This window comes from Phyllobates terribilis, unplaced genomic scaffold (genome assembly GCF_046119375.1).
Source record: "Phyllobates terribilis strain yellow unplaced genomic scaffold, ASM4611937v1 Scaffold_8__6_contigs__length_399053987, whole genome shotgun sequence".
NCBI lineage: Eukaryota > Metazoa > Chordata > Amphibia > Anura > Dendrobatidae > Phyllobates > Phyllobates terribilis.
The window spans coordinates 173,720,939-173,745,337 of NW_027362768.1; the positions used below are offsets into that span (position 1 = coordinate 173,720,939).

Here is a 24,399-nt window from a genome sequence, read left to right on the forward strand (position 1 = left end):
CTAGATGCTGCTGCTTAACAAACAGTACCACTCGTTATAGGCTTAGATACAGTAGCTCAGCGGTCACTATCAATCACATAGGCCTAGATGCTGCTGCTTAACAAACAGTACCACTCGTTATAGGCTTAGATACAGTAGCTCAGCGGTCACTATCAATCATATAGGCCTAGATGCTGCTGCTCAACAAACAGTACCTACCACTCAATATAGGCTTAGATACAGTAGCTCAGCGGTCACTATCAATCACATAGGCCTAGATGCTGCTGCTTAACAAACAGTACCACTCGTTATAGGCTTAGATTCAATGGTTCACCAGACTATATCGCCCATGATAGGATTTGATACATCATCTCAGCAGACAGCATCACACAGGGTTAGATACAATTACTCAGCAGACGATATCATACATGATATTCTTAGATACACAGCTCAACAGGACATTTTCACTGTAAAATATTTCAAAATGAAATTCCATTTAAATTCGGATGCTTCTCGTCCTCGTTTTAGTAGGAGATGAGATTTCTGAATGCCCGCGTCCCACCTTTACCCCACATTCACATCCTGCTTTTCCCTTCGAGGACCCAGCTGTTTTTTCTTTTTTTCCCATCTGGCACAGAAGGGGTTAAGAGTCTTAGAAGGTTTAATGGGAATCACAAAGCACTGAGAGCCATATGCAGTGGGCATTGCGCCAGCTGGTTGCCAATATGCCCAGGCCACCTGGCTTAACATACAGCCAAGTATGCCATTCTCTGTAGCCCGTCTTAACCTTCCGCATGTGTTTGTGTGTGTGTTGCACTATGAGAACCAATAATGAATCTCTGTGCTCCTTCCATGCCAGCTTTATGTGTGCAGCCAGACAGACTGCGAAGCTCGAGCAGGCCAGACGCCCCCTGCACCCACTCCAAATCAGATCCTCTTTTGTCTCTCCATCGGATCAGTAGAGTTGAACCAGCCATGGCCACAGTTGGGCATTTGCAATGGGAGACTGCTAGACTGTGCACCAATGACTTGGCGTCTGTGGGTGTGAGAAGGGATGATGTGTGATTTCAATTATCAAAAAAAAAAGATATATATTTGCATATATATATTAACAGATTAGATACTTTGTCCAATTGGTTGGATGCAAATAAAAACATTTTTTATAAGAAGTTTATGGTGGCTGATGTAACTTCAACATCCAGAGAACAATGTAACAATTGCAGAATGTGGCAAGGTGATGAAAAGCAAATATTTGCAGATTTGCCTATATGGAATAGATACATTGTAGTCTGTTCTCTTGAATCATTTGAAGTTTCCATTATAGGGAAAATATATATTCTTGTACCGTGTTAGCCAGTAGATAGAAAAATATTTAGATTTGAGAGTCCTCAGTGGTTGATACCTTTTAATGGCTAACTGAAAAGATGGTAACAAATTGCAAGCTTTCGAGACTACTCGGGTCTCTTCATCAGGCTAGTAAGGAAGTTTTCATTGTATAATTCCAGCATTGTCTGCAAAACATCTTTAGCTATTTGTATCCTTTGCCCACTGTGGCTTCTGGTGTATATAGTGCTCCATTCCCGGCTTCTTAGACTTTTGTAAGGATTTGGGGATCAAAACAAGCTGGATACTCCATAAGTTTCTAATGCATGTTTCCATATCATCATTAGGAGACCACTAATAGGCTTTGGAACAACTGATCCCAGAATGGCTTTGGCTGATAAGGCATGTCTGCTTTTCTAGTTCCACCTTATCTCAAGAGCCACAATTTGACTTTTTATAGGATTATCAATCAATATCTTGTAACTGGAGCCGATCATCCTGTGTTCTTCCATCTCCATCAGGAAAGGATATACAGACTCTGCCTCGGTTGTGTAAGGCTGTGTACTGCGGCTCTGATGTTTCCATGTTTGGACAAAAACCTTTCTGATCGTCTCTCTTTATACTCCGGACACCAAGGCGCTATCAAACTGATAAATGTGTATTTCCCTTTCATTATTACTGCGCAATATAAAAAATCTGTCACTTGAGCAATCGAAGAATAAGAAATCCAATAAAAAATGTGTATTATAAAGTGAAAAGTAAATAAATAACAAGACAAACACAACTCTTCTTGTGCAGAGATTCTATCTGTCTTATTATTACCTACCTATTTACTTGTTTATCTAATATCTATCTCATAGCTATCATATATACAGTACAGACCAAAAGTTTGGACACACCTTCTCATTTAAAGAATTTTCTGTATTTTCATGACTATGAAAATTGTACATTCACACTGAAGGCATCAAAACTATGAATTAACACATGTGGAATTATATACTTAACAAAAAAGTGTGAAACAACTGAAAATATGTCTTGTATTCTAGGTTCTTCAAAGTAGCCACCTTTTGCTTTACAGAAAAATCTTTAAATGAGAAGGTGTGTCCAAACTTTTGGTCTGTACTGTGTATATATATATATATATATATATACAGTGCTGGCCAAAAGTATTCGCACCCCTGCAATTCTGTCAGATAATACTCAGTTTCTTCCTGAAAATGATTGCAATCACAAATTCTTTGGTATTATTCTCTTCATTTAATTTGTCTTCAATGAAAAAAACACAAAAAGAATTGTCCTTAAGCCAAATTTGGATATAATTCCAAACCAAACCTAAAAATGGGGGTGGACAAAGGTATTGGCACCCTTTGAAAAATCATGTGATGCTTCTCTAATTCGTGTAATTAACAGCACCTGTAACTTACCTGTGGCACCTAACAGGTGTTGGCAATAACTAAATCACACTTGAAGCCAGTTAACATGGATTAAAGTTGACTCAACCTCTGTCCTGTGTCCTTGTGTGTACCACATTGAGCATGGAGAAAAGAAAGAAGACCAAAGAACTGTCTGAGGACTTGAGAAACCAAATTGTGAGAAAGCATGAGCAATCTCAAGGCTACAAGTCCATCTCCAAAGACCTGAATGTTCCTGTGTCTTCCGTGCGCAGTGTCATCAAGAAGTTTAAAGCCCATGGCACTGTGGCTAACCTCCCTAGATGTGGACGGAAAAGAAAAATTGACGAGAGATTTCAACGCAAGATTGTGCGGATGGTGGATAAAGAACCTCGACTAACATCCAAACAAGTTCAAGCTGCCCTGCAGTCCGAGGGTACAACAGTGTCAACCCATACTATCCGTCGACGTCTGAATGAAAAGGGACTGTATGGTAGGATACCCAGGAAGACCCCACTTCTTACCCCAAGACATAAAAAAGCCAGGCTGGAGTTTGCCAAAACTTACCTGAGAAAGCCTAAAACGTTTTGGAAGAATGTTCTCTGGTCAGATGAGACAAAAGTAGAGCTTTTTGGGAAAAAGCATCAACATAGAGTGTACAGGAAAAAAAAAGAGACATTCAAAGAAAAGAACACGGTCCCTACAGTCAAACATGGCGGAGGTTCCCTGATGTTTTGGGGTTGCTTTGCTGCCTCTGGCACTGGACTGCTTGACCGTGTGCATGGCATAATGAAGTCTGAAGACTACCAACAAATTTTACAGCATAATGTAGGGCCCAGTGTGAGAAAGCTGGGTCTCCCTCAGAGGTCAAGGGTCTTCGAGCAGGACAATGACCCAAAACACACTTCCAAAAGCACTATAAAATGGTTTTAGAGAAAGCACTGGGGACTTCTAAGGTGGCCAGCAATGAGTCCAGACCTGAGTCCCATAGAACACCTCTGGAGAGATCTCAAAATGGCAGTTTGGAGAAGGCACCCTTCAAATATCAGGGACCTGGAGCAGTTTGCCAAAGAAGAATGGTCTACAATTCCAGCAGAGCATTGTAAGAAACTCATTGATGGTTACCGGAAGCGGTTGATCACAGTTATTTTGGCTAAAGGTTGTGCAACCAACTATTAGGCTGAGGGTGCCAAAACTTTTGTCCGGCCCTTTTTTGGAGTTTTGTGTGAAATGATCAATGATTTGATTTTTGCTTCATTCTCTTTTGTGTTATTTCCTTGCAAGCAAATTAAATGAAGATAATAATACCAAAGAATTTGTGATTGCAATCATTTTCAGGAAGAAACTGAGCATTATCTGACAGAATTGCAGGGGTGCCAATACTTTTGGCCAGCACTGTATATATATATATATATATATATATATATATATATATATATATATATATAAATTTCTAATGAGGAAAGAGTCACATGATTGCAGAATTTCAGTCGTCCACAAAAGCTACAGTGGAGCCTTCTTGTCTTTCTGTGCAGGAGCTTCTTGTGGGACTTAAGCCGGTGATTTTGGAAGTCAATGACTTAATCAGCTCCTAGAGCAGATCGTCTGCCTTCAGCTTGTATTATCTTAGGCAGACATCCTGCATAGCTGCAACACAAGCCGCCTTCCAGGGCTGGAGATGGAGAAGGCCACACTGTTTGGCAGCCAATAAGTCAGAGAAGTACAGAAAATAAAAAAGAAATTCTAGCTTTCACCGTTTCTTCCTTACTTGAGGCTCTTCACACAGTAAAATCAATACCATGATCAATATAGGGTTTTCAGTCTGTTCCCTGCGTGGTGGGTCTGTTTTCCAGTATAAAAAAAAATATCAGGACTATAGACAGATAAGTTTACAGGAAAGTTGTAGTTTTTTCCACCGATTATTTGCAACAATTAAAACTTTTTTTCCCCAAGAATTTTGGAGGAAAAAAGTATAACTATTCAGTTAATGTATTTGCCTGTGTTTTTTTTTTTGTTTTTTTTTTACAAATTTTCGCTAATGATTGTTGCTATCATACTAAAGAAAAAAAAGATTTCATGAGCAATTTAGGACAGGCACCAACCGCCATGGCTAGTGATGTCGACCTGCAATCGCACTGGGCACAATTCTTGCACTTTTTATTGAAGCCTAGCTCGTTAAGGATTTTCAAGTTTTTTTTTTTTTTTTTTTAATTCACACAAAACTCTTTTGATAGAAGATTCAATGTTCTTGCCATTTCAAAGTCTTATTTTGTACCATCATTAGATGTAATCATAGGATCAGGTCCTATGTAGCTATCGTTAGTAGGTCACAAAAGACAAAAAAAATGTTTTTGAAAAAGTCAGTTCCATTTGATACAATTTTCTCTGAAATCTGAGGATGTATCATATCCATGGGACCTAAGTTACATTTGAGCTGGCCTGATACATTTATGATTCTCTCACTGTCTGACGTATCAGAGTAGAAGAATGTTGCCATACTTTTGTTGCTGCGGAGAGAACAAGGTGAAAAGTAAAGAATTACAATGGGGGTTTGCATGATGAATATGAACCAAAAGAGTTGGTGCTCATAGATTTGGGTCCACCCGGAGTTTTAGTATAACAGGGCTGGGGTGGGGTGGTGACTTGTCATTTCATGTATCTAGAAGATATTGGAAGCATTTTCTTTTCCTTTTGCTATTGGTCTTTTTTTTGTTGAATTGTGGCCAATTTCCCAATTCAGAGAAAAAAAATAAATTGCATTAGAAAATCGAAAAATATGTCCGTTAATTGTAATGTATAACGTGTAATCAATGGATCCAAAAGAAGACAAAAATATCCTATTAAAGGAGTTGCCAACTACTAAGACAACCTCTTCTTAAATTTAATGTTTGGCCCTGATAAAATAAAAAAAAACTATACTCCCCTTCCGTTCTAGCAGTGTAGGGACTTGCGGTCCCGAAGCGCTGGTGCGGTGGAATGACACATGGTGCCCGGTGCCCAATTAGCGCTGGCGTCACTGTCCTCACCTTTGAACGTTTTGAACATGAAGAGGAAGTCCGGGCTGCAGCTGATCTCTGATTTCATCTTCATGTTCAATTTCGTACGAAGGCAGAGACAGCGACGCCATCGCTGATTGGGTGCTGGGCATAACATGTCATTCCACCGCACCAGAGCCCCAGGACAGCGAGTGCCAACACCGCTGGAACGGTGCCTGCATGGGAGGCCAAACATTTAGTTCAAGAAGCCGTTGTCCTACTAGTGGACAACCCCTTTAAGGAATGGCTCAGGCAATTGTGTCCCTGATCAAATAGTTATAGTAAATGCAATTATCTTATATGTTTGATGGAAAGTTGGAATCCAGGGCAAACATTTGTACTTTGACTCCCCAGGTCTGCATACTGTCTCTTTAAATTTGCACCAGTGAATAAGATGCTACTATTGTATTTACAACTTTTGTTTACAAATATATTTGATATTTACTAAATGGGGAAACCCCATATAATACCCCTCACTAAAGACTATAAAATGTAACTTTTATTAATTATTTTTATGAATTTACCATTCGTGGCAGAATAGGAAGGTAGTTTATACTAGCACATGTCCCCCCAACATGTTTCACCGCTTCAGCGGCATCGTCAGGGGATGGGACATTGGCCTGATTGGCTTTCAGCCAGATACACCTATATCTAGATATATATAGACATATGACACATGGGACATGTGCTAGTATAAACTACTTTCCTATTCTGCCACGAATGGTGGTTTCCTATGAGGCCATCAGAACAAACATATGAGTGATTATATTGGAATGTTTAGGTAGATCAGGGATGTTTTTTAATTCCCAGTGTGCATTTTAATTGAATATTTAATAAAAGTTAAATTGTATAGTCTTTAGTGAGGGTATTATATGGGGTTTCCCCATTTGGTAAATATTGCATAAGCATCCCTCCGGGGTATTTATATTTCTCTTGTTGGTATTTGGACAAATATATTTGTATCAATCTGTATAAAATGTAAATCTATTATTCTGCTTTTGAATTGTCTTTAAGAGTTTTTTTTTTTGTCTTGTCTGTCAATTATGGGATATTGCATACTCCCCCACTAGCAGCAGCAGCGGCCGCGGCGGCAGCTCTTTCTATTCACAAAGCCTCTATGAAAAGGGCCAGTATATAGTTTGGTATGTAATTAGAGGGGATTAAACCGAGCAATTTATCAAAGGAAACAATTTCCTCGAGTGATAATGGGATCATGAGATCTACACCCATTCAATAATAACAATAAAGCATTACATTTATTAGAAGAAACCAAAAAGCTCATTTTCATCATTTTAGAAAATTGGTGGAAGATATCAATCTATCAAATCAACAAAATTGCACCACAACTTGGAAACCAGCGCCCGTCAGCCCCCACCACCACTAGCCGATGGTAGATCAATAGTGAACGAATAATATTTAATAGGAAAGCTCGAAGCATGCATGCTCCTCCACTGCACTCTTAGATATCAATCATACTATATTAATTGAAAGGATTAGATCTAATCTCATAAAGCGACAGAAAAACTCTTGGCTTTTCTCTAAAGTAAAAATATATCACTCGTGTCATCCATTACTGTGCTATAATTATGGTAAGTGAAACTGAACAGGATCGATAGAACAATTTATCAGCGGGTTTTACCCTCCAGTACCGCAGTTTACGTCATACAGCTGCTAATACTCTCCGCCGCTAGAAAAAAAAAATCCCCCAAAAATTCAAAAAAAATTATGAGTTGACTGATGTGGTTTTTTTTTTTCCTCTATACAATGTTTCGGATGTCATCCTGTCATTTACGGCTTCGTTCATTTATTTTTTATCGCACTTCAAATTAGCCACAATCAATTCATTCCCTTAATAAATCGCCTGCTCTGTAAGCGGAGACCGTGATTTGCTGCTCCGGTTATATTAGACCTCAAGGTCATGACCTCGTGGTAACTATAAGTTTACTACTTGAAAGACTCATCCTTGGGAAAGTTTTTTTTGGTTAAACTTTGTGCCGTGTATTGGGATATGTGAGGGATGGACAGTATCATTTTCATTTATGGGTAGAATCATACCTATATTCACTTTTAAAATGTAGAAAAAATGTGAAATATTTTTTTTTGATATCCCCTATGCCTCCCACATGCCACTCGTAATCTCCCTTCATTGCATGTCCAGTTTGCTTTGCTCTGTTCTGGGCAGAGAAAATAGAAGTCTTCAAACAGAGGCTGGACAGACATCTGTCTGAGACGATGTAGTGAATCCTGCATTGAGCAGAGGGTTGGACACGAAAACCCTGGAGGACCCTCCAACTCTGACATTCTATGATAAATAAACGTTTTGTGCATCCACTGGTCTCATTTTCACTTCCACTACATCATCTACACATAACTGAATAAGAGATAACTTCGAGAAAAGCGTAGCAAAATCATGTAAGAAATAACCATATTGTTTTATACTACTATGTGGACTATTATATAGACCGGCCACTCTAAACACTATGAAGGAGAAGGGTGACCCGAAGGTCAGAAATGAGCGATACTAGGTCATCAATGAATAGAAAAATATATAATAACTGTATTGATAGCATAATTACAAACAGGTAGAATAAAGTGCATCAGACAAATACATAATAAAAACACCTAGAGTGCACATAGTGGCAGGTACTGGACTGATATATAGATATAAGAACATGCAATGGTTGTAAACAGTATACAATGCATATATGGTGAATCATGTGCTACCCATAGGTCACATGGCTACATATTACCTATTTACCTAAATTATATTACACCATATGAGCATAGCAATATCACCATTGCTTTACATTACCTCAGTAGCTTAAAGTCCAGACCAGCCACGTAGTACACGTCCCCCGACGCGCGTTTCGGCGTGAGCCTTTCTCAAGGGATCATCTACACATAATTGGTGGCACCCCTATGAAAGGTCTACATATAGCAGGGGTAAGTGATGAAGCTGATGACCAACCTGGAAGTGACATCTGGACTGGCGTGTGCACAAAAGGAAGACAAACTGCCCATGTGCCAGTCTTCTGGGAGAGTTTGAGGAGTTTTGAAATTTTGCTTTTTCTAAGGTATGCAGTAAGGGGCACTAATAGATATACATTTATAAATGGATTTAGAAGGTATACCGAGTGGTAATAACGGTTTAAGTGGGTGATACTTAGTGACTAGTTACCTTTAACCCACCTTGGACAGTGTCCTGGCCCAGGATCAGACAATTCTAGGATCACTTTCGATCACTGGTTACAAAGTTCTTGACCAATTTGGATCATTCTGGGTATATTATTGAGCATAAGTAGATTGATTTGGTTGATTGGGTAAGTAACAGCAATTGGAGATATTGGTGCCAAATAACAACCCCCTCTCTTTCTTAGCTCTACTGGTGGATCCACTTCTCCCAGTGCATTCTGTTTTAGGACTATCTCAGATACTTATTTAGATGAGTATATCTTATTTGTAGCCAGTTTAGATTTGACAAAAGTGGGTGACTGAAATGATCAATAATGGTTATTGGAATTGAAGGCCCTTATAGAGGTCACCGTTATTGTTTCCATAAAGGTTAGCTCCACAGTTATGCTTTTTTGTACCCTTGTTTTTCATGCTATGAAGAAGGATCATCATTAATCCCAAACTCGTTGCATTTTTTTTGCACTTGTGTCTTATAACATATCTTTGTGGAATATTCAATAAAGCCATTTTGTATTTTATTGGATCGTGGAAGCTGGATATGCTTTTTATTTTTTTTATTTTTCATTTGTCCAATATCGATGGATTGGCTTGTTTCAAAAGTTGATTGAATGCTCAATCAGCCATATTGTTCAACGAGGTTCGAATTCAACTTGGGGAGGACGTTATTGCCCATTGACATGGCGGGACCTCCCAAGAGTTGGCTGGATGGGAACTTAACATTTTCTAGTTTTGCCCTTAAATTACATTGCAAATACTCTGATCTCTGCCTATGGCATAGAAAACAATAAGCTATTAACACCTTTTTTAAAATATATATATAAATATGTGTCCTGTTGAATGTTTTGTTACGGCCTCGTTAAGCACGAACAATGTATTCTCTATTTTGTAAGTCTGCTTCAATTGTTCCGTGTATGTGCCGCCCCTAATACATTGAAGACAAATATTGTTTGCTGAACATAGTGTCCTTGCCAGGTTGATTTCATCATATTTTATTTCCTGCTGTATGGATTTAACTAATTTGTTGACTCGAGGCGCATAATCCCTCCCCCGTACAATGGAGTTTTGCTTAAGGGAAAACCAACTTGCAGGGTTTCTTTTTTTTTTTCTTCTCTCAGGTAATGTGTTGCATTAGCACCCCTTATAAAACTCATTTGGAATACATGAAATAAGAAATACATTCATAATATGTTCGTGTGTTTGTAAAAAAAAAAAAAAAAAGAAGAGAAAGTTTTTCAACAAAAATATATTTTGGATCAAGAATAAGATATATATTTTGATTGTTTCCACTTTCCTGGTAATTTCCCCTTTTGCTATCATTGAATGGCCAATCAGTGGTAGAGACGAGAAAACCTTTTTAACATTTAAATTCACTCAATTTTCCCTGATAATTCGATTTGCCCCAAATCAAAAGTACTCGAAAGTCTCCAAACTGTCTTGAAAAAGAGTGTATGAACTGTTCACTTTTCCTCACACACTGATTTTCTTCACTGCTGTGCTGTCACGCACTGTCTGTACAGTTTCTTCAGTGTTCTATGGCTTCTTTCCCTATCTCTATTGCTAAGTTGTGAGATTTGCTATCCATTCACTGTCTATGACGCTGAGTCACTTCTCACGGACAAACCGTGAGTCGGGATAGTCGAGGAGTCCGAGGTCAATAGACAGGAGGGTATGTCATAAACAGAAGGAAGACACAAAGTCGTAGTCAGGCAACCGTCCAAGGTCAAAATACCAGGAGAAAAGTGGATCAGAGCAAAGGGGTTAAACAGACGGATGGTCAGAACGAGGTCCAAGGTCAGACAGCAATACATCAACAAGCAAAATACGAGACACAGAGTAAACCAACCACACTTGGCAAAAGCTACAGCTGACCGCTATCTGGGACAGCCAGCTCAGCTAAATAGCTGAGCAATCAAGGAACCGGGAGCACCTGATGAGAGCTCAGCACCTCCCAGACTCAGATTGGACACCCGAGTTGTCAATAAAAACACAAACAGCTCCGCACGCCCCTGCACCACACTGAACAACTGAGCTGTCAATCTCTGCACAACAGCTCAGCACTCCCCTGCATCAGACTGGACAATTGAGCTGTCAATCACTGCACAAACAGCTCAGCATGCCCCTGCACCACACTGAACAATTGAGCTGTCAATCACTGCACAAACAGCTCAGCACGCCCCTGCACCACACTGAACAATTGAGCTGTCAATCACTGCACATACAGCTCAGCACGCCCTTGCACCAGACTGGACAAATAAGCTTTCAATCACTGCACAGACAGCTCAGCACACCCTTGCACCAGATCGGACAAATGAGCTGTCAATCACTGCACAGACAGCTCAGCACACCCCTGCATCAGACTGGACAAATGAGCTGTCAATCACTGCACAGACAGCTCAGCATGCCCCTCCATCAGACTGGACAAATGAGCTGTCAATCACTGCACAGACAGCTCTGCATGCCCCTGCATCAGACTGGACAAATGAGCTGTTAATCACTGCACAGACAGATCAGCATGCCCCTGCATCAGACTGGACAAATGAGCTGTCAATCACTGCACAGACAGCTCTGCATGCCCCTGCATCAGACTGGACAAATGAGCTGTCAGTCACTGCACAGACAGCTCAGCATGCCCCTGCATCAGACTGGACAAATGAGCTGTCAATCACTGCACAGACAGCTCAGCATGCCCCTGCATCAGACTGGACAAATGAGCTGTCAGTCACTGCACAGACAGCTTAGCATGCCCCTGCATCAGACTGGACAAATGATCTGTCAATCACTGCACAGACAGCTCAGCATGCCCCTGCATCAGACTGGACAAATGATCTGTCAATCACTGCACAGACAGCTCAGCACGCCCCTGCACCATTTAGAACCTCGGTAAAAGTCTCTTTTACTTCTTTCCCTTTTAGCAATTTAATTCCAAATATTTTAATTCTTCTATTTCTACATTTTGCTCCCAGGCAAAATTTTGCAAAGACCAGTAGTCGATTGCTTTAGGATTCAAGGGTGCCTCTTGGTCCCAAAAACTTTGCTGATTGCATTAAATGTTTCCCATTTTGATGACCTTTCACAAAAGAAAATACACTAAAGTTTAATCGAAACTAAAAATGGAGAAAATTTTGAATTTTATACAACTATTTTCTTTTTTTTTTTTTTGGGCATTACAAAAATATTGAGATCTCGAAATCTGGCCCTGAAGGGTTAACTACCCTGCGGACATTTTTTTTTGTTGCAGAACCTAGAACATAGGAAGCCCAATTGTTAAGAAAACAAATAAACGTGACAAAAATATCCTTATCCCGGTGCCAGCGTCTTGACTACCGGACTGTTAACCATTTATTGTTTTTTTGGGGTTTTTTTTTTTCATTTTTTTGGTATTGCGTCTATTTATAACTGTAGAATCGGCACACCGAGCGCACGGAGCTGAATGTGCAGCTGTGTGAGGCTGCCAGATAAATCCTCAAAATGGTTGCCAAGCTGTAAGATGGCTGCCAAGGTCTGTGCAGAGAGATCGAAGGGAAACGTCCATTTCAAAATGGTGACCAACTTCTCCCAGTCTGTCTGTCAGAATGAGAAAGATTCGGCATTTGGCACTGAAAATTGCAGAAAAAAAAAATTGGCACAAACATTTCCAGTGTCATTCAGAGGCTTAGAGCAGTAACTGTGTTCGATTTGCTTCAGCGTCCTTCTTGGCACACGGGATGTTCAGGAACACACCGAGAGAGACGGAGAGAGGTGAAGTTGTCGCTGCCGATGCCGCCGCGTAGGAGAGAGGGCAATGTTGTGGAACAGTTACTGTGGCTCACCTACTGCTCCAAGCGTCGGTGCAGAGAAGCCTCTCGCTGTCAGCATCGGTAGAGTCCCAAAAAATTGCCAAAAATCTATTAAATGAGACGGACAAAACTTTTGCAAGTAAAAAAATCAATATATATTATTTTTGTTTTGGCCACTACAATGTCACTGCTGGAAAATGGCAGAGAAATCTGATGATGACAAGTTGAGGAAAGTCTACTATTTTTGTACACGGTCCAAGGATTTGGGAGCTTGGCTTGTGCTCAAAAGCAGATTTCTGGTGTACAGTCGGCATTTGCATTTTTATTTTAAAGGAAAAACTACTTTTTTTTCCAATATATATAGAGTTGAAAAATAGAAAACCATTGCAATAGTTTTTTTGGGGGGAGAGACTACAGGAAGCAACGGGGTTATACATTTTGCTGTTGAAAAATTTCAAAGTCTCGAAAACATTTTGATTACTTGTTGCATTTGCCTTCCAGTAATGACGCACAGCAAAACTATAACATAAGGCTATTATATATGCACATTGAGGGTTTTATTAGTTGCAATATTTAAAGTTTTGGCTATGTTCACACAACATCTTTGAAACTTAGGCGAACCTGGCAAGTTTTTCAAGCAGAAAACTGTTCTGGAAATGCTAGGGCTTTTTTTTTCCTGAAGCGTCTTTTGTGTCGTTCTTTCAGTTGTTTCTTGAAAAGTTTTTCTGATTTTTTTTTTCAGCCAGCTTTTATTTTCGAGGTTTTTGTGACCTCTTATTTTTTTTGCTAACGTTTCCAATTACTTTGTTTTCCACTCCAATGAATAACGAATAGTGTTGCGTGAACATGCTCGGATAAGATGCTAACCGAGTATCTTCGGCGTGCTTGAAAAATATGTTTGCTTCGCCGCGGCTGCATGTCTCGTGGCTGTTAGACAGCTGCATAACGTGCCGGCATTGCCTAACAAACAGGCAATCCCTGCATGTGGTGTGGCTGTCTTAATAGCCGCGAGACATGTAGCTGCGGCGACGCAAACATATTTTTTGAGCACACCGAAAATACTCAGTTAGCACCCGAGCGTGCTCGGATAACACCTTATCCAAGCACGTTCGGGCAAAACTAATAACAAAGAAACGTCTAGCGGGTTTTTAGCAAAAATTATGTCAAAATGCTCCAAAAAATGGCACCCAAAAATGTCCGATCATCTTCATGGCGCCGTTTAAACCTTCTCATACCCTTGTATTGTAAAGTACAGAGCGTCTTCCGAGTGGAAAATATCAGAAAATTGGACAGGTCACTTCTTTTAACCGCTTGGTGTTTTTACAGATCTGAAGTGGTTAAAAGACGTTGAAAAGCGTGAACAGCAAGTAGTTTTTACATAGGAATCATGCACATTCTTTTTATTCTTTTTAGTTAGTTTTTTCAGGCAGTTTCCGATGTTGACGTTGTGTGCACATAGACAAAATGTATAGAATATTAGTGAAGTTGCTATATGTAAAATAAATGTCTTTGTTCTTGTTTGCTCCAGTCCTGTTTTTTTAGACTGGTCACACCGCTCATCAGACTGTATTTTCCTACTTGGGTCACCAACGATCAACTCAGGAAAAAAGTGATCATTTCGCTTACACTGCCTCCAAAGGTGAAAAGAAGCATTACACAATTCTTATTAAAAATAAATGGACAGTCTGTATAATGCATGGATGTGCCGGGTCCTGCAAAGGAAGAAGCCCCCCACTGTGGCAAATTGGTGGGGGTCCTGAATGGGGACCTCTTTATTATTTCCTAATAGGGTATTTAATAATGAGTTTTCAATTACCTGAATTTCTTCATGCCCTTTGAATATCATACATGGGTGCAACGGTTGGAACAAATTGTCCATATTCTAGATATTTCTACCTGGCCTCTGTAATTTAAAGGCACAGTGACCTATATAAGTATATCATCCATTTTTGGATAAAGTGGCCATAAAGGTTAAATCCCCTCCTGTGGAAGAATAATACCGCAGAAACAATTGGCTTCTCCAAATCCCGTGTAGCCAGATAACAGATAGGGTATTTAGAGGTCACTGGAACAGATGGCGCTGACGCCGATTATATAACCAATTCTCTGATTCATGTTAGGATACGCTCTCGTGTGGTAAGAGTGATCTGATCGCTCTACTTTCTGTGCAAATGACAAGCTCTGTAATTATAGGATTTCAGCTCCGACTGTGTGAGGGATGACGGGTTGCAGAATAGGTTTGTGCTATATATAAGCAATGGTCAACACATTTATAATATATTTGGAATTTTTTGCCTCTATGTCAATTTAAAGAGGTATTCCATAGTCGAATAGGTGTAATAAACAGGAACTGAAAAGCTGAATAAAGATGGAAATACAAAAGGGGGGTTTATAAAAATTAGAAAGTCAACAACATCAACCAATCATAATCCAGCTCTCATTTTCTAAATGTCCCTTTAAGAATGAAAGAAAAATTTTGATTGGGCACTCGCCACTCCAGCACCTTTCCTTTGCGCTGGTTTTAGTATAACGTCAGGCTTTCTCATTAGAGGGTGTTCTGATTAGACAGAGGGTTGTGTCCTCGGAATCACAGTCTGATTATGTGCCAATCTGCATTTTCTTCACTCTGTGTCTTTAAAGAGTAATCATTGTTTTAATTTTTATTTCATAAATCAACAGTACACATGAAAATAAGAAACTTTGTAATATATTTTAGCAGAGAAATCTACTTCTTTCTCCTTATTATTCTCAAAATTCTCAATTTCTGGGTAAAATCTGTATTCAGTGAAGACAGATTTTTAAATTAGTGAGATGGAATCTTATTAGTAGCAACCGTCTTTGTAGCGGAGAAAGTGGAGGTGAAGGGAGGAGCTAGAAGCAGAGTTCTTCCCTCCTTCCATCGATATACCGTAGAATCTTACCAGCAGTAACTGTCATCTTCTATCTCCGCAATGTAAAAATCTGTCTTCCCTGAATACAGATTTTACCCTGGAATCGAGAATTTTAAGAATGAACAATCAGTCCTGGTGGAGAAAGAAGTAAAATATGTCTGATAAAATAGATTACAAAGTTTCTTATCTTCATGCATACTTTTGATTTATCAAATAAAAATTAAAACGATGCTTTAAGCAATTGATGTGTCCAATACCGGACTGTCAGTCACCCTGTAGACCCACCCCCACTTAGCTGCTCAGGTTGCAAACACCGGGCACACCACCACAACGTAATGAATGCAACTTATGTAGCGGCTGTAAATAAAAATACTGAACTTGTCACGTGCTGCTCCACAGGTATTTAAGGTAGAGCCTCAGCTGTTTTTTGTATTATTTTTATTTTCTGTCCTTGATCCGACACCCAAAACAGCTGGGATTCTGATTTTTTTTTTTTTTTAATAGCTGATTTATTCCATGAGCCAACAAGTCAGTTTGCTAAATGTGTTTTCATGATGACTGTTCAGATAATAATTGTGGTGTTTTGTGGCTTGGCAGAAACACGGGGTCTCCTCTGAGGCCACTTGCCAAAGCCTTTGAAGGGGTTGAGGTGGATTTACTGCCAAAATGAGTCACTACTTTCTCTCTCTGGCCTTCTCTCTCTATTTTATTTAATATCCTTCTGCCAAAACCTTAGACACGTTCTATTTTCATTCTTCTCAAGGCTTTTCCTTTCCACATTGTGGCTTTCTTCACAGCCAGGTAGATATTTTTGCCAGGATAGGTGAGAGAAGGTGGCCCGCATTCAAAAAGGCTGTTGCCAAGTAGGGAGATCAGGCCATCTAGTACACGTTGTTTCTGCCTTGCCTTCCAGGAAATCTTCCCGAATTTGAATGTTTGTTTTTGCTCCAAGGGTATTATTGATTGTCGCCAAGGAACTTTTTGAAATTCTAGAACAAACTTTTTGGAACTTTGACTTTTTTTTTTAAATTTCCTAACAAACTTTTGGAAACTTCTTAACCTACTAATTATTATATCTGGACATGAAGCCTTCAATGAATCTACAATTTCTGCCTTCTCTGGATAAACTGAGCATTAGCATTTAAAAGGGTAATTTACCTCTGATTATAAGAGCTACCAGGGCATATGCACATCATAAAATCAGGAGATCTACTACTTGCAACCCACCTCTATGCCCATTCATTGCATAGGTGGTCTTTGATCTGATCTGCCTTGTTGGCATCCCTCATGTTTAACAACTGATTGTCCAAACTGAGAATAGCAATATCGGCTGGGTTCAATTTAAGTGGCATGGTATGGTCCTTTTTAAAGAATCTTATAATGTACAGTATTTGTTGCACATAGAGGCATAGATAAAGGTCTAAGGATCCTGGTCTAAAATTCGAGCTTAGTCACCCCTCTAACTCTTACTATGATTGACACAATTAAAATATCCTATTAGACATAAATAATACAGCCATGTACTGTCAATATAAATAATAGCGCTATAATATGAACACAAGTAATCCTACTGTACTGAGCGCTGTACTGTAATTTCTGTACTAAATAATGTCACCACATACTATATGCATAGATAATGTCAACATCTATTATGTATAAATATAACAGCCATATACTATAAACAGATAGTGCTGCCAAATACTAGACCCATAAATGACGTTCCCATATTATGCACACAAATTATACCACCATATACTGTATACACAAATAGTGCCACCATATCCTTTAGTGTAGAAGGACCTGTCTGATGGGTGGGCCTCCTCTTGTGCCAGAAGCTGCAGCCTCATCTGCAATTGCTTCCACTATGATCCCTGATTTCGTCACTGCATGCAAAGAAAAAAAAATAGACAACTTTTAACTTTTTATTATTTTTAATGTAGACAGCACATCTAGAATTCTCAGTAAGAAGCAACAGTGTATTATAATGGTGTTAAAATGTCTTCTGATGCCTATTGGCAAATGGTATGAGCAGGCGCTCATTATTTTAGCCTAGACCATTGACTGACAATGTTGGCTAAATTGCGCTGGCTGAAAAATAATTGTCAAAATCCATGATGGTCCTTCATGTTGTTTGATGTGAATATTGCTTAATATATTTCTAGATTTCCTTAAAAGTTTGGCAACAGTGTCTTTGTTACTTTATTGGCAAATGAATGTAGACTTTTCAACGTTTCTCCTCAATCGAGGCCTCGTTAGGCGCATGAAGCGATACTTTGTTACAGTGTGTTTGTCTGCAGATACTGCACTGTATTGTGCTGTTTTCCTGTGTCTGCCGTTACGCTTTGTTCTCTGTTATATTCCTGTCCATCTGTATCCTGTCCAAAGCCTCAGCTGTTATCCCTTCCACATAATGACTTGTTTGATGTTTAGGATAAATATCTGTGAGTGCTGGATATCTGCGGAAAGAAGATGACATCAGGCACAAGGAGTTATTTATTATAGTTTTCTGTAATAGATAGATACGTAAATAGATGTCAGAAAGATAAATAGAAAGATAAGATATAAGATAGCTAGGAGATAGATATTAGATAGATGTGAGATAGGTATTACATAGATGTTAGATAGATAGGCATTCGATTGATAAATATGAGATAGATAAATATAAATCAATAAGATTTACTTTTCTTTTATTCCCTAAATAGAAAGATATACGTTAAATAGATAGATGGATAGATACATAAATAGATTCCAATTGAGAAATTGGTTCCATTGAACGGAGGTGAAACGTTGCAGATGGGTGAATACAGATCCACTTTCTTCCTTCACTAAGCTTATTTTTCTTGTTTGGATTTATTGGATAGGGCCCTTAGTCAGTGGCCCTTGGGGGCTTTGTACCAATGCCAGTGGTGCTCCAGTATTTATTTTTTTCTAGTAGATAAATGGGGGATAGATGGATCTATCAACAAGACCAAAATCTTTATCCATACTTGCTGAGTGGTCGATACAGTTTTCTAACCTTAGGCTGAGGTCAAACTCTCAGTATTCGGTCAGTATTTTACATCAGTATTTGTAAGCCAAAAGCCTGTGAGGAACAATCAATGAAAAGTATAATAGAAACACATCACCATTTCTGCATTTTGACCCACTCCTCGTTTTGACTTACAAATGCTGATGTGAAATACTGACCAAATACTGATAGTATGACTGTAGCCTTAAATTTACACACCAGGCAGAACTGACACTGTATTATTCCTGGTGGAAGATTTGGGGGGCAGTCATGATTCTCTCTTTGGTGCCCCCTGAATATTTGTGTCATGCTCCACCCTCAGGATATGATGTATTACAACGTAACAATATTGCCTGGAGTGTTCCTCTAAGGTCGAAAGATTAATGTTTTTGTATCTGTAGGCTTGCGTAGAGCGTCAGTCTTACATTATGCCAATCATTTTGCTCATCCCTTCATGATTGAATTATCACTTGAGCTGGACACTAATCTGTTGACCCATTTGAGATTGCGCTTTATACAAAGTCGCAATTGTAAAGAGCGGATACGTTTTGCAGCAGTTTCCCCTTTTTTTCTTCTTTTTGCAGCCATTGATGGACGGTTCCTGCTGTTTAACGTCAACTCCATGAAAACGCTCAGCTCACATTTTTCTATTTATGAAAAGACGACTTCCCCCCTGAAATTGTAGCGCGCTCTCTCGAACAATGCGAGCACGAGATCCGGCGCACAGAGCTGACACTGCAACATTCAGCTCTGAAAGAAACTGTGGGAAACATCAGATTTATTACCATGTGGATGATCGGGGCACAAGGGGGGGTTCTATTTTTTTTTTTTTTTTTTTTACTAGTAAACCCCTTTCAGGCTCTGGAAAGATTTTGGCCGCATCCCAGCAAAGCAGAAGGAATGAGTGTCCCAGGCTTCCCCCGGGATGTAGGGAAATATACAGCCCTTGGGTCTCTAGATTCTCCGTCTCTTGGGCTGCATTTTTGGAGAATGGGAACCAGGCTGTCAGACTCATGACATGTTTGGGGTCACCTGCTGGTCGGGGGGTGCTCTCGCCAGTTGTTGGCATAATAGGACCCCCCCTCTGCTCATTAATTACAATTCACAGTATGCAAACCAGACAACCCTCCTCCATATTAGCATTGAGTGGAGTTGCTCTGTAATTTACTTGTAATCCTATTTAAATGGGAAAATGACCCTCTCATTCCGCAGCCGGTTCCCAATATTATACCATTGGCGACAATGTGACTCGTATCAATCAGTGGGGCAGTGTTTCCCAATTTAAGCTTCAAGGGGTTCTCCGGTGAAAACAAGTTATCACCTACGCACAGGATAGGCAATCACGTGATAGGTGGTAACTTAATTTGGGGTCCGACCGCTGGGACCTGCACCAATAGGCATAATGGGGCACTTTTATCCCTGTCAGAATGGAGCAGCATTATACATGCTCGTCCTCGGCTCCATTCATTAATGCACATGCTCGTCCTCCTCTCCATTAATAATGCACATGCTCGTCCTCCTCTCCATTCATTAATGCACATGCTCGTCCTCCGCTCCATTCATTAATGCACATGCTCGCCTCCGCTCCATTCATTAATGCACATGCTCGCCTCCGCTCCATTAATAATGCACATGCTCATCCTCCGCTTCATTCATTAATGCACATGCTCGTCCTCCGCTCCATTAATAATGCACATGCTCGTCCTCCGCTTCATTCATTAATGCACATGCTCGTCCTCCGCTTCATTCATTAATGCACATGCTCGTCCTCCGCTCCATTCATTAATGCACATGCTCGCCTCCGCTCCATTCATTCGCTAGTGGGCTGATGAGCGCTGCTCAGCTTTTTCTGGCAGCCCCATAATAAGTGAATGGTGAAGCGGTTGGGCGTCCAATCTGCCGTGCCATCTTGTATCAGAGAAAAAAGTTTCCTGTTCTGCAGGTCCCAGCGGTCGGACAGTCACCAATCAATAAGTTATCACTGGAAAACCCCTTTAATGGGTTTCTGTGTATATGGTTTATGTTTCAATTCACCACCATTTTCAAAATGCCTACTTGCTTTCAGATGCTGCAAACAAGACTTTACTTCTGGGCTGCATTATAGGGAACTCAAATGGGACAGTTTCCCAAATGCCTCCACTTTTTAGGGTCCCTAAACCAAGAAACTCCCTCTAAGACCTTTCCAACAGCAGATATAGGGATATAACGGGGCTGGCCCGTTGTGCCTTAGGGTGTTGTTCAGTATTACCAATGTTAAAAGGATCTGCTCACAATTATTTTATGTCAAGGGGTCTCCATCATTTTTGTTTATCAATGCATGCCTCCTGACTTTCCCGAAATTCAGCTGTGGGGAACTTTCCCGCTGTCCCAGGAGGTCGGCAGCATGTTCCACTTTCAACTGTATCTGTGTCATTTGAGGCATTGTGTGGGGGCACTATGGGGGTTGTGTCCAAGGAGCACTTTGGGGGCATTAATATGTTTTGGGGGGCATTCTCCTGTGTGGAAGGCATTGTGAGGGTGAAATGATGTGTTGGAGCATAAAGGGGTATTAAACTGTGGCAAAACTAAGTGTCTTCACTAGGGGCACTATTTCTGTTGGTAGGTTTGGGGGTTTAGCTCAGTTGAGCCCACTGCAGTTTATGTCCCTCTTTCCTATCCTTCATAGTTGGGAGTTATGCCAATGGGACTTTTCCCTTTCACGTGGGTGTATTTTGTTACAGTGTGTTAGTATTGGGTAAACCAGATTGCCTCTCTCAGCTGCATCAGCGGGTCTAGGTCAGAATACATTTTTTATGCCTGTTATGAATCCACATTACTCAAAGTTCAGTTTGGTCAGAAGTAATTTTGACGGCTGTATGCACAAAACAAGGTGACGTATGGATATTTAGGAGTGAGGCAGGATCCCCAAGTTTGTACATGATGGGGAAGCTTAGATTTTTGGGGCCCATGTTTGTTTGTGAGACTGATGTCAACTCAAATATCAGCAGTGTACATAGAAAAAGTAGGCCTCATTTATCACATCTGTCTTTGTTGCCCATAGCAACCAATCACGGCGCAGCTTTCATTTTACTAAAGCTGTATAAAAAATGAAAGCTGAACTCTTATTGGTTGCTAAGGGCAACAAAGGTAGCTCAGGTAAATGAGGCCTACTACACAGCTAAGCCTCATAAACATGGCTTCCAAACCTGAGCTTTGTGTCTATATAATGTCTACTGTCTAACATATCACAATTTCGGTATATACCTATACTGCCTACGACATCAGCTGTGAGAGAAATATTGGCAACCAGATTGGTTTATCATTTTATCAGAGGGGTTTGGGGGTCTTGCTAATCACTATAGTGTGTAACGATCCTGGATGCCGGCGACTTTTTATTTACGCAATTTCCTGTAATATAAAAAAACCCTCTCTCTTTTAATTAATGTACAGGAGAGGCATGGACCCTTGACGGTTTTCATTAAGGAGAAGATGAAGAAGAGAAGAATTATTGCGTGTTTTACTTAACCTGTGTAATAAAGAAACGTCCCATTAGTCATTGCTTCCGCTGTATCCCTATTCTCAGTTAGTGCAGACATCACACTGCTGTCCATGTTGAGCAGTGTTTGCTGTTCTACAGGCCTAAAACTTGTCTGAGCTGAGGGTTTGTTACAATTGCATGCCATTCAGACAATGAGCGAAATGCTAATCAGAGTTTCATCAAAGTGTGATGATTGTTTGATCCAATTTTCTCGGTTGAGGAGAAGATGAAATATAAAAATGTTTTCATCTTCTCCATTCTGTCAGTCTGTGAAAATCGGACTGCACTCAGATGTCATTCGAGTGCAGTCTGATTTTATTCAACTGACTCATTGAGTACGATCCGAATATCGGATGCAAATAGTGCATGCTGTGTTTTTTGCCCTCAGACAGGAAAAAAATCAGACATTTGCATGGCCCCATAGAATAATATTGGTCTGGGTGCGATCCAGTGCTTTTTCGGATCACACTCGGACCGGAAATACGGTCGTCTGCATGAGTTCTAGCAGCAGTCAAGCCAGAAGTTGCATCCTCACAGCCGAAAGATTGTATACAGTCTTAGGCTATGTTTACACGTTTCGTTTTTTTTTTCTGCAGGCAAAAACCTGCTCTCTTGGCATTAAAAAAGGAACCTCAAAAGAGCAGGTTTTGATGAGTTTTTGCTGTGTTTTTACTGAGTTTTTTACTGCTTTTTTGCCAGGGTACATTTGTCTCTTGTGCATGCTGATAAAGTTTAGTGCATAAAAAAATAACCTGATTCAACGTACTCAGGTTTTAGCACCAAAACCGCAGCAAAAACCTGATACCTGCGTATTTTTGCTGTGTTTTTGCACTACCCATTGCTTTCAATGTGTGAGAAACGCTGCAAAAAAGAACTGACATGCTGCATTTTGCAAAAAGGAAGAAAACCCAAGGTGTGCATCAGATTTCTTAAATCTCATAGACTTTGCTGGCACTGTAAAACGCAGCTGAAAATTTTGCATAAAAAAAAACGCTGCAAAAACGCAACGTGTGAACATAGCCTCAGGCAATCATCTGCTAGCTAAATCATCCAGATTAATGTAATCTGAGAATTTGCATTGTTTCCCGTTCACTGATGACAAGCAGAAATCTTGAAAACTGTGTCGAAATTAAAAAGCAAAGTGTATTAGAAAGTTGCAGAACTTGACCTGCTTCACAACTTTCTAATATGCTTTGCCTTTTAATTCTCCATCATTTTCAAGATCTCTGCTTGCAGTCAGTGAATAGGAAATGGCACAAATTCTCTATTGACCTTAATGCTGACAATTTAACTTGCAGGTGAGCCTTTTGTGCAACTTGCTGTCATATGACTAGAAAAAAAGGACAAGCCGCATTCAAGTTACAGTTGCATGCAACTTGCATTGAAGTCTGTGGCACAAGAGTTGCATGCAACTTGTAACCATCGTAAAAAAAAAAAATTCAACATATTTGGAAACATTTGCAACTATGTTTCAAAGTTACAAAAGGTTGCAGTACGACAATGTGATACAGCGATGTCAATGTCATGCAACACATGTCGCCAGGTAGCTCTAGTCTTAGAGTATGTGCACACATTGAGTATTTAGTGTGCAGAAATTTCTGTACATTTTCTGCATCTCTTGGCAGGAAAACACAGCCTCAAAAACGTTTCATTTTTGCCACGTTTTTTACCTGCATTTTTTCAATACATTCATTGGGTAGAAAATGCAGTCAAAAACGCACAAAGAATTGACATGCTGCGGATCATTTTCTGCACCAAATCTGGAAGTCAAAAATACTCAACGTGAGCATGACACTTCAGGTTTCTCATTCACTTTGCTGGCATCAGGTTTTGCTAGCAAATCTGCATGGCAAAAACGCACCAAATTCGCAACGTGTGCACACAGCCTTAACCAGAAACCCTTCTAACTTGGAACATTTCCCTTGATCATGAGTAAACCGCAAGTGACTCGTCAATCTGAAGGACGTGCAGAAGGGGAAGCTGTTGCTAAGTGTTGGCATGTTCATTGCATAGAGATGGGTGAACACAATCTCCTCCACGTCTCCCTGATATTATTATGGCGGGAGTCGCCGTTCCCCTGACTCCCTTTTCTTACAAAGAGTCGCGTCGTCGTGCGGAGTGTCTGCGAGACACAAAGGAAACACCATGTGAAGGTCGTTTCCTTGGTGTCCTCACAAGGTGCACAGGCCCCACCAGAGAAGAGTCTACTTGAGACGTCTGCGGGAAAATACGCTTCCTCACCAGCACTAAGTGGAAGCGCCTGCAGTAACCACAACAGTGTCCAATCT

General features: G+C 40.1%; 1 protein-coding gene across 28 annotated transcripts in view; it reads left to right on the plus strand.

The window, feature by feature from the left end:
• NFIA (nuclear factor I A) overlaps window positions 1-24,399 on the plus strand; it is a 547,161-nt gene that overhangs the window by 331,084 nt on the left and 191,678 nt on the right. The window lies entirely within an intron of this gene.